Source organism: Cervus elaphus, chromosome 22 (assembly GCF_910594005.1).
Source record: "Cervus elaphus chromosome 22, mCerEla1.1, whole genome shotgun sequence".
Lineage (NCBI taxonomy): Eukaryota > Metazoa > Chordata > Mammalia > Artiodactyla > Cervidae > Cervus > Cervus elaphus.
The window spans coordinates 55,554,930-55,568,808 of NC_057836.1; the positions used below are offsets into that span (position 1 = coordinate 55,554,930).

General features: G+C 38.7%; 1 protein-coding gene across 20 annotated transcripts in view; it reads left to right on the forward strand.

Annotated features, from left to right (window-relative positions):
* The window catches only part of ANKS1B (ankyrin repeat and sterile alpha motif domain containing 1B), a 1,073,060-nt gene that overhangs the window by 569,403 nt on the left and 489,778 nt on the right, over positions 1 to 13,879 (forward strand). The window lies entirely within an intron of this gene.

Below are 13,879 nucleotides of genomic sequence, written 5' to 3' on the forward strand. Positions count from 1 at the left end.
GTACCAACATGCATGGCAAGGCAATTTAGTAGTAATTCTACCTAAGTCACAAATCATTTAAAGAACCACATTAAAAGCTTTTAAGTCCTGATACACTGCCTTTTTAAAAATGGAAATCTTTATAAATGTAAATTTTTATAATAAAATATAATGAAAAATATTATGTCAGACTAATGGTGGCTCAGATGGTAAAGAGTCTGCCTACAATGCGGGAGACCCGGGTTCAATCCCTGGGACGGGAAGATCTCCTGGAGAAGGAAATGGCAACCCACTCCAGTATTCTTGCCTGGAAAATCCCATGGACGGAGGAGCCTGGTAGGCTGCAGTCCATGGGGTTGCAAAGAGTCGGACACGACTGAGCATCTTCACTTTCACTTTCACGTACTCTGAGAGATCTTTCTGCAGCAATACATATATATTCTAAATATGACATGTTCTTTCATCTTATTGCTACTCTAACGATCTTTGCTCCCTAAAAGTGTATGTTAGTAGACAGGAGAGTCAGAGTTGTGCTGAATGCAGATTTCAAGAATGGCACTGCTGCTTGGACACTGTACTTTGGCTCAATGGCAAGCTTGGGAGGCTGAGTCAAGACTATCCAGAGGAGCTCAAACCTTCTCTAATCACACTGACAGGCTGAGATTAAGTAATGAGATAACAATAAATGATTTCTAATCATCTTGAAAAGCAAACTACTGTTAAGTGGATACCAGAAAAAATAGCAAACACTTATTTGTCTGATGACTATAGATATTATTATTGAATGTAAGAAAAAAAAAAGCAGTTATATATATAAAATATTTAAAGAAACAAAATACACAATCATGAAGATGAGTAAAAACAGAGACTATCAATAAATGAGGCAAATTTGAAAAATAAATGGCATTTCAATATATGATAAATATAATGTTTGAAATTATTTTTGAAATTCCAAGTGAATACATAAATAGCAGTTTAAGCAGACATGAAGAGAGAATTGGTGAAGTGGAAAATAAATTTAAAGAAATTATCCAAAGTATAGTACAGAAGGCCAAAGAGGCAAAAAATATGAGAGACAAAAAGCAATATGAAAGATGGAATAAGAATGTAAACCTACTTCTAATCAGAGACTGGGGATGAAATAATAAAGAAGCCCCAAAAGATGATAATTGCTAAATTTTTCCCAAAACTGATAAAAACATGAATTCATTGGTCCAAGAAACACACTATATTCCAAACAGGATAAAGAGAAATCCATACTGAGACACATAATTGTGAAATAGAAAGATGTAGAGGAGAGTTTCAAAGCAGGTAGAGAAATGATGGATCACCTACAACATAGACACAGGCATAATGATAACCAACTTATCGAGGAAAGATATAAGATAAAATGAGTAGAACAGTATTCCAAAGTGTGATAGAAAAAAGTTCCATCAACCTAAACTATGAACTAAAAGAGCCTATTTTTAATAATTAGGTTTATTTATAGAAAGTAAAGTAAAATATTTTTTAAAAAGTAAAATATGAAGACATTCATAGTTTAAAAACTAAAAACATTGACTACCTAAAGGCTTTTTCCAAGAAAAACCTCAAAGATTACTTCAAGAAGGAAAGTGATCTCAAGTCATTCTGAGGAAGCAATAGTGAATAAATAGAATGGTAAACATATATGAAAATTCAAATAAAAATAATCTGAATAAAATAAAACGTGATTTAGAAAACTACAGAATGAAAAAACTGACAGCAGAATTTGTTAATGAAATAATGATTGAATTTCAAGTAATATAACATCTTAAAATTATTCAGGAAGAAGGAATTTTCCCCAACTAGTTTTGAGACTAGTAATCTTCATATCAAAACTAGACAGCATAAGAAAGGAAAAATTAAAGGCCTGTTTCATTCATGAACAGAGATGCAAAAATTCTAAACAAAGCACTTGCTAGTAGGATATCTAGTAGGAGAGCAAAAGAAAAACTCATTATGACCAATTCAACCCTATGCAGTTTGTTAAACATGAGAAAATATGTCATTTCCACTGATAGATTCAAGCAGAAACACTACATAATCAGCTCAATAAGTGAAGAAAAACAGTTGATATAAATTCAAAAATCAATCATAATGTTCAATTCTAAAATTCTCAGCAAAGTTGGAATAGAAGGGAACATACTTAACCTAATAAATGCTATCTATCCAGGAATTAGGGGATTCCCAGGTAACTCGGTGGTAAAGAATCTACCTGCCAATGCGGGAGAGGCAGGAGACACTGTTTCAATGCCTGAGTCGGGAAGGTCCTCTGGAGGAGAAAATGGCAATCCACTCCAGTACTCTTGCCTGGAAAATCCTATGCACAGGGGAGCCTGGTGGGCTACAGTCTGTAGGGTCACAAAGAGTTGGATATGACTACACAAAACGCATGATGGCACATGCAGGAATTAGAGTGACCATCGTTTTTTAAAAACGATGCCCCTTTAAGGCGGGCAGAAGAATTTTATGGTAGATGTGATTACTGTTCTCGGCTCTCTACACCCTCTCTTCCGCCTTAGCTTGTAATGCTGTAGACACAGTGGCATTTACATCCTCACTCCATTTACTTTGGCAAGAGACACATGATTTTATTCTGTCAACCAGTGTGAGAAGTAACAGTGTGTCTGTTCCCACAGATATTAAGGGCTCCCCTGGCAGCTCAGATGGTAAGGAATCTGCCTGCAATGCAGGCGTGGTCGATCCCTGGGTCAGAAAGATCCCCTGCAGAAGGAAATGGCAACCCACTCCAGAATTCTTGCCTGGAGAATCCCATGGACAGAGGAGCCTGGTGAGCTACACCGTCCATGGGATTGCAAAGAGTCGGACATGACTGAGTGACTGACCTTTCACTTTCAATTAGGATATTCACCTTAATCATTTAACATAGTGCCTCCCAGACTTTCTTAAATGTAGGGTTATTCTTTCTCTCTTTGTAATTAGTATTTGCAAGGAAGTGATTTGAAATGGTTTAAATTTTCATTTCTGATCAAGCTTTTAAATCATCCATTTATTTATGTATTTTTGCACACAAAAAATACATAAATAAATGGATGATTTTTAAAAGTTTGTGTCTGATGAGCTCGTGTTTCCTTATTTTATTCAATGGGTTATAATCTGTTGGTGGCGGTGGTGGTTTAGTTGCTAAGTCATGTCCAACCCCATGGACTGTAGCCTTCCAGGCTCCTCTGTCCGTGGAGTTCTCCAGGCAAGTATACTGGTGTGGGCTGCAACTCCTTTCTCCAGAGGATCATCCCTATCAGGGATCAAACTCAGGTCTTCTGCATTGCAGGCAGATTCTTTACTGACTGAGCCACCAGGAAAGCCCTTTAATCCACTAGTAGCATTATTTCTTTTCTTCCTAAAACTGTTCTTAGTTTAATCATTGGAAGCCTATTCAAGTTTGCTTCTTTGTCCTCTTGACATGCCTCTTTATTCTTTGAGCACTTCCTTGCTTTCTGGAACACAACGTGCTCCAGGACTATTTTGTAATTTCTCTGCCCTGGCTCTGATATCAGTCATTTCTCAATGGATTTCTGTCTTAGTGAAAGCACATTTAGAAGCCAAGTATGAGCTTTACTTACTGCTATTGGGACCTCGTTTTCCCAGGCCCTCTCAACAGTCAGTCAGGTAATATATGTATATAAATACATACATGCATTTGTGCATGCTAAGTTGCTTCAGTTCTGTCTGAACTCCTTGTGAACCTGTGGACTGTAGCCCGCCAGGCTCCTCTGTCTATGGGATTCTCCAGGCGAGAATACTGGAGTGGGTTGCCATGCCCTCCTCCTAGTGATCTTTCAGACTCAAGGATCGCACCCACGGCCCCTGTGGCTCCTGCTTTGTAGGCAGATCCTTTATTGCTGAGCCACCAGGGAAGCCTTCAATACATACGTAAACAAATATATATTTTTGTCAGTATCAATACATTTCCCTTGATCTCTATCTTGAAAATATTGATATCTCCAATTACAAACCAACTTCATGAGGCTCACTCTACTTTTCTCCCTCTTCATATTTCTAGCTCCCTCCTCTAACAGTGAGAGATCTGATCCCATTATCCCTACTGTAGTTGCTTATGTGATCACCCCTCTGTAAGTAAGCTGTATCCCATATCTACTGGCACTTCCTCCCCACTCAGGCATCTTTCTCATCTTATCTGAGATTGGACTCCCCATGCCAATTTATCTGTGTAAACACCCTTCTTACCCTCCTGCAATTCTGACACCTTAGAGATGGACTTCTCCGCATGTGGACACCCTCCTTTCACTGATGAGGCTTTGACATGTTATGCCAGGCAGTGCTACGCATGAACACTTTCCTCTTCTGCTGGACATGAACACCTTCCTCACCCTGTTTGGGTTCTGACACCCCTTGCTTAGTTGCCCCTCTGCAGGGACACCCTCCTCACTTTGCTAGTGTTCCAACTCCTTTTCCCAGGTGAACCCCTGCCTACCCCACATAGGTGTCCTGCTCACTCCACACAGGCTCTGATTCTCCATCTGGGCCATTCCCCTGTGTGTACACGCCCTTCTCAATCCTTGGGTTCCAATATACCATGTTGAGTTGCCCCAAAACAGGGACACCACCATTACTTTGCCTGGGCTCTGATACCCAACTCCAGGCCACCTCTCTAGTGAACATAAGGATGCCATCTCGCTCTTCTCCATCAAATGACTTAAGTTATTAACCGCTCATGGAAGGAAAGGGTAAGGAGGAAGAAAATGACCAGCCATCTCACGTCTGAGCTCTTCTACTTAGAGTTTAGGTTTTCTTTGAGAACTTTGATTATTTTCTTAATTTCTTTTAAATGATTTTGAGTTTCAGTTTATAGTTTTCAAAATATTTGGGCAACATTTTTTGTTTGTTTGTTTTCATTAGCTGTTAAACATTCATTTTCTTTTCTACCTCTTGCAATGTCTTTAAATAGGGTTCTATCAAAATCCTTTTTGTTTCCTATCTTTAATGAGAAGAATGTCATGGACTATGCAGAGGAGATTTCTCTGTGAGAGCAGGCATGAGTCCCAGTAGATTTCCCCACTTCATGGCTCAAAGACTTTCACCCTTGTTGTTATCATGGAGTATTAAGAAATATGAGAACCTCCCTGCATGATTGAGAAAGGCTTCCTGCTGTTACTCACTCACTTCTGTCTCTCAGTCGTGTCCAACTCTGTGCGACCCCATGGACTGCAGCATGAGAGGCTTTCCTGTCCATCACCAACTCCCAGGGCTTGTTCAAACTCATGTCTATCAAGTTGGTAATAAAATCCAACCATCTCATCTTCTGTCATCCCCTTCTCCTCCTGCTCTCGATCTTTGCCAAGCATCAGGATCTTTTCCAATGAGTCAGTTCTTCTCAGCAGGTGGCCAAAGGACTGGAGCTTCAGTATCAGTCCTTCCAATGACTATTCAGGACCGATTTCCTTTAGGATGGACTGGTTGGATTTCCTTACAGTTCAAGGTATTCTTAAGAGTCTTCTCCAACACCGCAATTCAAAACATCAGTTCTTTGGTGCTCAGCTTTCTTAATGCTCCAACTCTCACATCCATACATGATTACTGGAAAAACCATAGCTTTGAATATACGAACCTTTGTCAGTAATGTCTCTGCTTTTTAATATGCTATCTAGGTTTGTCATAGCTTTTCTTCCAAGGAGCAAGCGTCTTTTAATTTCATGGCTGCAGTCACCATCTGCAGTGATTTTGGAGCCCAAGAAAATAAAGTTTGTCACTGTTTCCATTGTTTCCCATCTATTTGCCACGAAGTGATGGAACCAGATGCCATGATCTTCATTTTTAGAATGCTGAGTTTTAAGTCAGCTTTTTCACTCTCCTCTTTCAATTTCATCAAGAGGCTCTTTAGTTCCTCTTTGCTATTAGCCCTAAGGGTGGTATCATCTGCATATCTGAGGTTATTGATATTTCTCTCTGCAATCTTGATTCCAGCTTGTGCTTCATCCAGTCTGGCATTTTGCATGATCTACTCTGCATATAAGTTAAATAATCAGGGTGACAATATACAGCCTTGACATACTCCTTCCCCAATTTGGAACCAGTCGTTGTTCTATGTCTTGTTCCAACTGTTGCCTAATCACCTGCATTCAGATTTCTCAGGAGGCAGATAAGGTGGTCTGGTATTCCCATCTCTTGAAGAATTTTCCACAGTTTGTTGTGATCCACACAGTCAAAGGCTTTGGTGTAGTCAATGAAGCAGAAATTTTTCTGGAATTCTCTTGCTTTCTCTATGATCCAAAAGGTGTTGGTAATTTGACCCCTGCTTCCTCTGCCTTTTCTAATCCAGCTTAAACATCTGGAAGTTCTCAGTTCACGTACTGTTGAAGCCTAGCGTGGAGAATTTTGAGCATTACTTCACTAGTGTGTGAGATGAGTGCAATTATGTGGTAGTGTGAACTATCTTTGGTAGTGTGTGAACACTCTTTGACATTGACTTTCTTTGGGACCAGAGTGAAAACTGACCTTTTCCAGTCCTGTGGTCAGTGCTGAGTTTTCCAAGTTTGCTGGCATATTGAGTGCAGCACTTTCACAGCATCATCTTTTAGGATTTTAAGTAGCTCAGCTAGAGTTCCATCACTTCCACTAGCTTTGTTCATAGTGATGTTTCCTAAGGCCCACTTGGCTTCACACTCCAGGATGTCTGGTTCTAGGTGAGTGATCACACCATCATGGTTATCTGAGTCATTAAGATCTTTTTTATATAGCTATTCTGTGTATTCTTGCCACTTCTTCTTAATATCTTCTGCTTCTGTTGGGTCCATACCTTTTCTGTCCTTTATTGTGCCCATCTTTGCATGAAATGTTTCCTTGGTATCTCTAATTTTCTTGAAGTGATCTCTAGTCTTTCCCATTCTGTTGTTTTCCTCTATTTCTTTGCATTGATCACTGAGGAAGGTTTTCTTATCTCTCCATTTATTTTTTGGAACTCTGCATTCAGATGAATATGTCTTTTCTTTTTTCCTTTGCCTATCTCTTCTCTTCTTTTCTCAGCTATTTGTAAGGCCTCCTCAGACAACCATTTTGCCTTTTTGCATTTCTTCTTCTTGGGCATGGTTTTGATCACTGCCTCCTGTACAAAGTCATGAACCTCTGACCATAGTTCTTCAGGCACTTTGTCTACCAGATTTAATCCCTTGAAGCTATTTGTCACTTCCACTGTATAATCATAAGGGATTCGATTTAGTCATACCTGAATTTTTTAGTGTTTTTTCCTACTTTCTTCAAGTTAAACCTGAATTTTACAGTAAGGAGTTCATGATCTGAGTCACAGTCAGTTCCTGGTTTTGTTTTGCTGACTGTATAGAGTTTCTCCAACTTTGGCTATTAAGAATATAATCAATCTGATTTCGATATTGACCATCTGGTGATGTCCATGTGTAGAGTCGTCTCTTGTGTTGTTGGAAGTGGGTATTTGCTATGACCAGTGCGTTCTCTTGGCAAAATTCTTTTAGCCTTTGCCCTGCTTCATTTTGTACTCCAAGGCCAAACTTGCCTGTTACTTCAGGTATCTCTTGAGTTCCTACTTTTGCCTTCTAGTTCCCTATAACGAAAAGGATGTCCTTTTCCTGCTGTTATCTCATTCTTTTCCAGAGTTACATACTCTTTGCCTTACAAAGCAGTGCTCTCATATTTGAACACTATATTTTGCTATTATTACATTCACAGTGTCCTTCCTCTGGATCTCAGCCTTCCACACCATTCCCTCCTTCTCAGTATATGAAATATCTTTCTCCCTGAGAGTGCTGGTGTTTTACGCTGTTCAATTTGGACTCTGCTTCTGAAATTTTTTCTTCAGAGGAGTCTTAGTTTACTAAAAGCATGTATTTATTGTGTATTTCTGAGATTCTCAAGGGTTTATGCTACTTCTAATTGTCCTTTTGCAGGATTTTTTCAAGTTCTATGGGTTATTCTCAGATTCTGTTGCTCAGCATCCTGCTTAGTACTAGGCCTTCTCCTTTTGGAAATCAGAATCTGATGGCAATTTCTGCATCCTTTGGCTTATAGGCTCCATCAGTTTCCTTTTCTCTTCGCCGCTACCAGTTCTGCCTCCTGTTGCTATCTCATGATTTGTGCTATGCTCACCCATTTTCCAGGGCCATGGGGATTGCTTCATACCCACTTTATTGAAGATATCACTTGTCATTGTGTTTTGTTTGATTGGTTGTCAGTTTTTCTTTCTTTTTTTTTAAACTATCATTTTAGTCTTTCATTATCATATGCATTGTTTTTATGGAGGGACTTGGGGAGGTTAATTTCTTAAAATACTACATTATTGTCATGTCCTTGCCATCAGAAATACCAGGTGATCTTTTAAAAATGTAAACCAAATCACATCATCTCTACCTCTACCCTCATCTTAGACCTCATCTCCAATCATTCTACTCACCTGTGATGGTTAATTTTATGTGTCAACTTGAATGGTCCATGGGGTGCCCAGATATTTGGTCAAACATTATTCTAGATGGTTCTATGAGGGTGTTTTGAGATGGGGTTAAACTTTAAATTGGTAGACTGAATAAAGCTGATTGTCCTCACTAATGAATGGGCCTCACCCCATCAGTTGAAGGCTTGAATAGAACCAAAAGACTAATGTCCACTCTGAATGGAAGAATTCTTCCTGCCCGATAGTCTTTATTCCTATCTTCATCCTCAAACTAAAACATCATCTTTTCCTCAGTCTCAAGCCTCCCAACCTTTGATTAGAGCTACACAATCAGTTCTCCTGGTTCTCAGGCCATTGGGCTTGGATTTTCATGTCTTCTTCTCTGTGTCTGCAGTAGTAATTCCTATCTCATCATTTTGCTTTATTTTTTCCATAGAACTTACCATCATCAGAAATTACACTATTTTTGACTTGCCTGCAGTTGCCTCCTTCACTGGAATGTGAGCATATGGTGGACAGACGCATTTTATATATATTGTGAAGTATATAAATCCAGGATTCCTACTAATATCAGCATCAGCACTAGAATCCCTGAGACATTTTTGATTTTCCAAAGAGGAATGCAGTGACCCAGTAAACAGCAGTTATGATCTATAATAAAAGAAGAAGTTACTTGTTTTACACAATTTGTTTTCATCTTAACATGAAATATATGGTTATTCAGGTATTTATATAGGTGATATATATCAGCAACAAAGATGGGTAAAAAAGAATGTTGAACTCCTTACTATTGGGTACTTACTCTGACATTTCTTTGAAATGCTAATGATTCTTTGAATAACTATCAGATTGGAATTCACACATAGTTAGTTCTGTACCTTGGCATGAAATATCCACTTGTCAAAAGAGAAGTGTGAAATTAAATGAGACATGTTACAAATATGCTTTGCCTCAGTTTCATCTAAAGTAATAGCAAGAAAATATGAAAATTCTTTTCAAGGTATGTTTTTTAAAATATATAAGCATGTCAAAATAATAATCATTACTGAGTGTCTAATATAATAAATTACTACTACCTTTGTAAAAATGAAACTCTCTAGATTAAAAATTACTGTTGTAATAATAAAAACACATATTTAATGTATTCCATGCCACAGGCATTATTCTAACTCCCTTACTTTCATTTTTCATTCATCTTCACAACACTATTAGTTATGTTACATACTATTACTATACTCATTTACAGATGTGGAAATACAAACATTGCCAAAACTTATTTTGAAGAATATATTAATTCTTCTTTAAAGTGGGATATAGACTAAATCTATCTATTGTCACATAGTAAGCCAACCCAAACTTTGTGGCTTAAATCAACAGCCATTTATTTAGTTCACGATTTTGTTAACATGTTTTCTTCTGATCTGGGCCAAACTCAGATGAGCTTGCCTAATGCAGCTGCTGGCAGATTGGCCTGGAGTTGATTGATCCTGGTCAGCCTCACTCACATGTTTGCAAGGTGACTGGCCTTCAGCTGAAGTGACAGGGTGGCTGATGTATTAACCACGCCTTTTTATTTTGGAGGGTTTTTGGTTTTGTTTCATGCCTTAACATCTTGGGACCTTGCTGATCCTGGAGGCACTGTTCCTCCCAGGGCTGAAAGTGAAAGTGAAGTCGTTCAGTCGTATCCCACTCTTGGCGACCGCATGGGACTGTAGCCTACCAGGCTCCTCAGTCCATGGAATTTTCCAGGCAAGAGTACCGGAGCGGGTTGCCATTGCCTTCTCCAGGGGATCTTCCCAACCCAGGGATTGAACCCGGGTCTCCCACATTGTAGGCAGACGCTTTACTGTCTGTGCCACCAGGGAAGCCCAATTCTTAAAGATAGTGAACAACTCACCAGAAGACATACCTTTCATATGCAAACCAACCAATCCAAAACCACACTCCAACCACTTTCTTTATCAGGTTCTCATTCTGGGCCACTACCCACATGCCCCAATCATAACAAAACCAAGTGCAAGATAACTAGGGACAGTCTCTATGGCCCAGAGCCTCTTGAAAAGATTTGAACTAACAAATACTAAACCTGTTTGCCTTGTTGCGTCCATTACTTCCAATAGAAACCACAATAAGGCTCTTGTCCACCTTGTCCCCACTCATTCTGCTTCCTAATACTGATGCTATGTCCCTTCCACCACCACCCCATACGCCAACATTATGACATACTCCCTCCTCTTGGGATCTATGACTATAACCATCTGTCTTGTCAGTGGCAATTGTCTCCTGATCTGGTAGGCTCATTATACTTGGGTTGGGGGGGAACCTGTAATTTCAAACATCTGGGTAATGTATTATTTTATTGTCCAGCAGACTAGCCAGAGCTTATTCACATACAGGCAAGATTCCAAGAGCAGCAAGAGAAGAAGCCCCAGTGCACAAGTACTTTTCAAATCTCTCTTATATCATGCTTTCCATTGTTCAGCTCACTTCAGTTCAGTGGCTCAGTCATGTACGACTGTTTGCGACCCAATGGACTGCAGCACGCCAGGCCTTCCTGTCCATCACCAACTCCTGGAGTTTACTCAAACTCACGTCCATTGAGTCAGTGATGCCATCCAACCATCTCATCCTCTGTCGTCCCCTTCTTCTGCCTTCAATCTTTCACAGCATCAGCGTCTTTTCAAATGAATCAGTTCTTCATATCAGGTGGCCAAAGTATTGGAGTTTCAGCTTCAGCATCAGTCCTTCTAATGAGTATTCAGGACTGATTTCCTTTAGGATGGACTGGTTGGATTTCCTTACTGTTCAAGGTACTCTCAAGAGTCTTCTCCAACACCACAGTTCAGAAGCATCAATTCTTCTGTGCTCAGCTTTCTTTATAGTCCAACTCTCACATCCATACTTGACTACTAGAAAAACCATAGCTTTGACTAGACGGACCTTTGTTGGTAAAGTAATGTCTCTGCTTTTTAATATGCTGTCTAGGTTATTCATAACTTTTCTTCCAAGGAGCAAGTGTCTTTTAATTTCATGGATTTGCAGTGATTTTGGAGCCCCCAGTAATAAAGTCTGTCACTGTTTCCCCAGCTAGTTGCCATGAAGTGATGGGACCAGATGCCATGATCTTAGCTTTCTGAATGTTGAGTTTTAAGCCAACTTTTTCACTCTCCTCTTTCACTTTCATCAAGAGGCTGTTTAGTTCTTCTTCGCTTTCTGCCATAAGGGTGGTGTCATCTGCATATCTGAGGTTGTTGATTTTCTCCCGGCAATCTTGATTCCAGCTTGTGCTTCATCCAGTCTAGCATTTCTCATGCTGTACTCTACACATACGTTAAACAAGCAGGGTGACAACATACAGCCTTGATATACTCTGTTCCCTATTTCAATTTTTCCTCTCAATACTAAACCCTTTAGCCTTCTTCAGCAACTTGCACAATAAAATTCTAAACTTCTTTATTTCATAATTCTTCCTTCCTTTTACATTGTTTACCCATAACTGTCATCTCATACCAACCTACTTATGGTATAAAGCATTATAGGAGAGCCAAGCAGCCCAGCAAGAAAAAGGAGACAATAAATTGAAACAGAACACCATAGTTTACTTTCTCTTAGTATTAGCTTACCTCCATGAAGCAGAAAAAAAAAAATCCTTTTCATCCACTTTTTTCCAAATTCCAGAAATAGTCATAAACAGGAGAGACATATCTCTTCCCACAAAGAGCCTATTTGATCGTCCTTGAACCCTAGATTGTTCTTTTATCTTAATAATAAATTTTCCAGGCCAACGGATATGAATATCCGATAGGCCTTAATTTGAATCTCAGCTTAACTACTTATTAGCTGGGGAAATTTAACAACATAAGTTGTCTATGTGTAAATTTTGACTTCTAAAAAATGGATGTAATAGGGCATATACTCCAGCCTTAGAGAGTTTAAGGCTGCTTTGCCTTATGCTCCACACACTCTTCTCCTCCAAGAAAGATCTCTGTTGCAAGAGGAGGGAAAAATTCATGTCCAGTATACTAGAAAGTTTTTGTGAGAAGATAAAGTACTTGTGACAGTACGGGGTGGTAAAGATTGTTTCTCTCTTACATCATTGGCTCATGGATCTCTCATCCTGACACTTGTTTCTTCCACTCAGCACTGTGTTAGGTCTAGGAAGGGGGACATCTTCATTTGGGACAGCTAAATAGGAACGCAAGTGAGGTCTGGAGAATATGTAAAGCCAGGATCATACCTGCTTCTAATCAGTTCCAAGAGAGACAAAAGCATATGGAGCTGGGGCCAAACTTCAGTTCAGAAAGCTGATTTGTCTGTAGCATTCCTTGGGCAAATATCTATTGAGATTTATTGAGGTTGACAATTTGTTTACATATTCCAATAAATTTCCTTTGATTAGAAAACCATGATTGTTATTAATCATTTCATAGAATTGTTATAACAATCACATAAAGGGATATAAATATTACTCTAATTTAGTGAGTAGTAAATAGCACATGCCTAGTAAATGTTACTTGTTAACTTATAAAAACTTTGGTGTTTTTGGTTTATAATAATAACTAACTTCTTTAAGTTGTGAATCAGCAAGTCAACTTTGAATTTGTTATATTTTATGTGCCACATTGGCTATATTTTACTTTTTCAGAAGATGAGGCTTATCAGGTAGTTTAACTTTTGATCATGGCAAATATTTAGCTGAATATTAATTAAAGTGACCAGTCAAAAAAGTAGACTGACTCTCTTTGCTGATTTCTTTGGGCAGGTTTTTACACACTATGTCTTTAAAAGACAAATTAGGTCATTAAAAAAAAGCATGGTGTATTTTAAACCTCAGGGCTTCCCAGGGGGTGCAGTGGTAAGGAATCCATCTGCCAATGGAGGAGACAAAGGAGATGAGGGTTCAATCCCTGGGTCAGAAAGATCCCCTGGAGGAGAAAATGGCAACTCACTCCAATATTCTTGCCTGGAAAATTCCATGGACAGGGGAGTCTGGCGGGCTACGGTCCATGGAGCCACAAAGAGTTGGACATGACTGAGCACACACACATATTTTAAATCTCAGAGAACATTTATGTTTCATCTTAGAAAAAAATTATAAAGTAATAAAAATTTTATTCTTCTTTGGTTTCTTTTCTGAGTTACACTTTCAAAGATCTGAAGAAATTGAAAAATAATTAATTCTGTTTCAAAGAAGAAAGAAAAGGACAGCTTTGTCTTAGTAGTGCAACATCAGTTTCTTGTAAAAATGTCTCACTTTTTAGTGATATTGCATTGTTTGCCTGTTAAGCATGACCAAATCCTTTTTGTCTAAATCATATAATTTGTGTAGAATTAATCTTAATTTTATATTTGTAGTAACATGTTAGGATTATTACCTTTAAGTTATTCCAAATTATTCTTCTTTTCAAGGTTTTGTTTTTTATTTTATTTTCTGGGAGAAGGGTAAAGGGATGTCATTATATATGATCTTGATTTACCTGC